This window comes from Pongo abelii, chromosome 10 (assembly GCF_028885655.2).
Source record: "Pongo abelii isolate AG06213 chromosome 10, NHGRI_mPonAbe1-v2.0_pri, whole genome shotgun sequence".
NCBI classification, from domain to species: Eukaryota; Metazoa; Chordata; class Mammalia; order Primates; family Hominidae; genus Pongo; species Pongo abelii.
This window is the reverse complement of record NC_071995.2, coordinates 14,172,218-14,177,010: the sequence shown is the minus strand read 5'-3', so window position 1 is coordinate 14,177,010 and position 4,793 is coordinate 14,172,218.

The following is a 4,793-nucleotide window of genomic DNA, read 5'->3' as shown; positions in this document are numbered from 1 at the left end:
AACAAAAGAAATAAGTTGATTTCATTCTTTTGATTTATCTTGTTTCTCATTGGGGTCGGGTGGGGGTGGGGGGTCTTTTGGGTGGAGGGCTTTTTTGTGAGCTGTATAGATTTCCAGTTTGGACTTGTTCAAATGATGCAGGAACAAAAATTAAAACGAATTAAAAAAAAGACAACATAAAAAAACAAGAAAAACTTTGTGATGTATAAAAGCTGTAAATAGTCAAAGATTCTTTCTCTTTTCTAATGGCAAATTATTTCTGTCACTTTATATTCAAAAAATAAAGAAACCTACCACAAATTATCAGGGTTAAAAAAAAAATCCAGAATCAGAGTTTTTTTCTTGGTCTTTGTGCCTTCTTTACTGTGATTCCAAAAAGATTGTTAAAAGTGCTGTTTGGGAAAAACCCCTTGCCCAGTTGGTTTCCGATCGTTGGTAGGAGTCTGGACTGGCAAATCTAGTTGGGTTAGGATCTGTTTCTACTATAGCTGGTGCTGGAGCCCTTGGTTACACTCAGCTCCCCCTCATGTATTATTCTGAAGCAAATCCCATAATTATATCATTTCATCTGTAAACATTACAGTATATATCTCTTTTACTAAGGACTCTTTTTTAGTGTAACCACAATACCATTGTGACATCATAAGGTAGCCATAATTCCTTGATAAGAAATATCCAGTGTTCACTAATTGTCTCAAATGTAGTACTGTTTTATGGGGTGGTGGTGGGTTTATTTTTTTCCCCATAAGTCAAATAAGGTCCATACAATTAGTTGCTATTTCTCAAATGTATTTTAAATCTAAAGATTTGCTTTCTAACTTTTTCTTGACATATACTTGTTAAAGAAATAGAGCACTTTATCCTTTAGAGGTTCCCACAGTTGGATTTTGCTGGTTCTTCCCAATATTAATGAAGACAATGTAAATTGGTAACTGTTTTACTCTTTAATGCATACTTCCATTGCTTGGAAGTGTCAGAAAAGCAAACCAGCCCTTGTTTTGCTGATTGTTTCCCACCCCACCCCCAGTCCCAGTCCTGTTACTGGCTTTATATATGGATTCTAAATGATCTCTCTTTCTATACCTTGATTGCTAAATTATCCAAGTTAAATAATTGTATCTCCCCCTTAGCTATTTCTGGTAAGAAACTAGCATAGACATATTTAGCTTTTCACATGCCAATCATAAGGCACATTTCAACATCACTTTATTAAAAGCCACGTGCTCCTCCTATAGTCCAAGTACTGGAAAGGACCTTCTAGAGACCATTTAGAAGAACTCTGTCTCATGGCCAAGGAGCCTGGGTGAGCTCATGTATGGCAGCCCTGGCTGGAAGCCAGCAGGGCTAATCCCTAGTTCTGGGAATCTCCCAGGATAATGTATTGTTATCTCTTTGAAGTTATTGTCTCAGAGAGATTATCTATGAGGGTTTCTCTTGTACTTTCCTTTGTACTGAACAAAAATTCTTGTTTCTCCCTGAACATTCCAGAAAGTAGCAAGCTCTAACATAAAGCTAGATTCTTCCCAGATATAGTGATTCTCTTTACTGCTGGAGGTACTTCCTTAAACTCCAAATTTTTTTTGGACAACAGAACTGCTTTAACAAGAATCTGAAAATTATACAGTAAGTTTGATTTGAAAATCTGAGATTTGATTAAAAAAAAAGTTAGGGGAAGACAAGTCTTGAAATCTTGACTCTGATTTTTCTGTTGTTTTTGTTTTTTTGTTTGTTTTGTTTTGTTTTTTTAAGAGGGTCTTGCTCTGTCATCCAGGCTGGAGTGGAGTGGTATGATTACAGCTCACTGCAGCCTTGACCTCCCAGGCTCAAGTGATTCTCCCACCTCTGCCTCCTGTGTAGCTGGGTACTACTGGTGCATACCACCACACTGGGCTGATTTGGTATTTTTTGTAGAGATGGGGTTTCACCATGTTGCCCAGGCTGATCTTGAACTCCTGGGCTCAAGTGATCTGCCTACCTCAGCTTCCTACGATGCTAGGATTACAGGTGTGAGCCACTGTGCCCATCTTGGCTCTAGTTTTAAATAAGGAAGCCTGAGAGTATTTATCTGGGTTCTGGTGGTGACCTCCAGTAAGATATCATGAAAGCTTTGATCATGATCACAACACCTTCAATAAAACAAAGACTCCAATGACAAGGGTGAGTGCCAGAACTTTCTGAGACTGTGCCAAGTGTCTGTTCTTTATACAGCCTGCCTCACCCACACCTGGAATCTCTTAAATGGATTAGCTCAGAGCACCTGTGTCCTACATGCCCTTGTGCCACCCTTGCAGTCCACTGCAAGGAACTATCAGCAAGACCAGTCTAATGAAAGGCTGAGGGAGCACCCGGTTGTATCCCCATCAGCCAACTGTCCCGGAAAGATGAGCCTCCTTGGCTGTCCCAGGATTAACACTCTTCCCCTGCATACATCTCTAGGAAGGTAGAACCTACCCTGAACACTTGATTTGAATATTTCTATTCCCCTATTCTTTTACAAATGCAAACTAATTCATTCAAAAATATAAATGATCCTGAAAGAAATTTCTTGTGGAATTCTGGAATGACCAAGAAGATGGGAAGAGACCACCAGAAAAGTGGTTCTGAGAGTCTGCAGGGCCTGTCAAAAAAATTATGCCAAAGCTATCATTTGTGGCCTGCATCAAATCATCTAGAATTCCGTTTTCTTACCTTGAAACCCAGATGTTGGTCTGCCCTCCCCGTCAAAGGTTACCTGGAGCAGTAGTCCTCAATTTTACATAGTGGAGTCATCTGAATATTTCTGAAATGCTGATGCCTGAGTCTCATCCCCTAGAGAGTCTCATTCAATTGTCCCGGGTGGCTGGGGGGATTGGGGGTTGAAAACCTGCCCAGGTGATTTTAATATACAGCCAGAATGAGAACAACTATATATGTGCATCTGGGGAAAGCGGGCCTCCTATTTACTTCTAATTCCATTATACGTGGCAGCTATTTGTTGTCACTCTCCCCTCACCATGGACAACTACTCACAGCACGGACAGTCACCCTTTGGAACTCCAGGACCTCTTTTCTCTTCCATTTGGAGCTGCAGAATGGACATAACGGAGGCACCATTTTATGATTACAGCCTCGTTCTCTAATTCTGCCTATTCCCAGCATACATGGCTAGATATAGACACACTGCAAAGCTCCTCCATGTAAAGGAAATTCTACACATAAAATTTAAACTTGAAATCGATCTTAAATATGACTATTCTCATGATTATGGGAAGAAAATTAAAACTATAAACTTACTCCACAAGGTTGGCTCATGGCTATAATTCCTGGACTTACTCCCCAATTTAAAATCTATGATCTTCTAAAAAGACACCTCTTTTTTCAGCTCTCCATAGCCTGGGTCTTGATTCTCTAACCCCCTCAGTTAGGGAAACCTATCCACATTGATGTTCTTTGCCTGGAAATTAGTCACTTCCCCTCTTCCAGGCAAACTCTAGGACACTGTAGTTCCCTCAAGCACACGCCCCATAGTCGGAATAATTGTCTGACATCACAGGGGGTTTCATCAGGACAACAAAAGGTGGGCTTTGCTCCTCCACATCCAATCTTCTTTTAGATGCGCCCACAAGAGCAGGGGGTATATTTTTTCCTGGTTGACCAGTGGACACCTCTGGTATTATTCCACAAATAAGGGATTCTAAATCAAGGGTCAAAAACTGGTGTCCTGAAGACTGATTCTGACCTCAAAATCAGAATCAGGCTTTGTGGGACGGGCACTGCTTTTTGAATATTCAGATTTGAGTGCCTCCAGAGAGTATCTGCTCTCTAGTTCAGGGCAGCCCCTACCATTTCTTATGACCTGTCTCACCTCAGGAAGCAAGTGAGTCTGCAGTAACTTCCCCCTTTCCCACCACTGGCCCTCAACACACCCACGTACACAGGTCCCTTCTCCTAGCTGCAGCAACAGACTCTTCAAAGCTGTATTTATAGCAGAGAAATAGTATTTCTTCTTTCAGAGCAAAGCAGTGCCAATTTTTTTGTTTTTCCTTCTGCTGTCAGTCTAGGTACTGAGGTCCCTCAGATGAGTAATAAAACAGCCACCACGCGGGGGCTATTTTATTAGTCATTGATGGGACCTCAGTACCTCAGTACCGTGGGGCTACTTACATGGTGTCTACACTGCTTAGCTATACACACTTTCGAAAGCTTTGAACGTCAAGATTGTTCTTTTTCTCTTTTGCCTTTTCTTGAAATTAATGTTTGTATAGATTTTTCTCTAATCCCACTGCACACAGCAGTGTGATTATTTATCCTATCCCAGAAACCTGTTATCAGAGAAATATTTTTCGTTCAAGTTACATCCAAAATAACTATCATTTAACGTGCACCTACCATATTCTAGTCCCTTTCATTCATTATCTCATGTGATCCTCTTAATACCTCATTTTACAAATGTTATTACAGTATTGAGGTTTGGAGAGATTTGTCAACTTGCTCAAAGTCATACAGCTATTAAGTGAAAGATCAGCAGTTCAAAACCAGTGAGGCACATTTCTGAGCTCTTATCACTCAAACCACCTCACAGATCTACTGTGAAGAGTAAACTAGACAATGAACATGAAGCTATTCTGCAAACTGTAAAGTGCTGAGGATAAATGTAATGTGGTATCATTCTGTCTAGCAACACCTTGATCATTGACTTGCCCCTTTCTGATGCTCAACAATTAGTTCCTTACACTTACTTAGGCACCAATCTTGGCAGATCTTGTCCCCTTGTAACTCTTTGTGTTGGAGGGTTTTTGCTTCGTTCAGAGTGT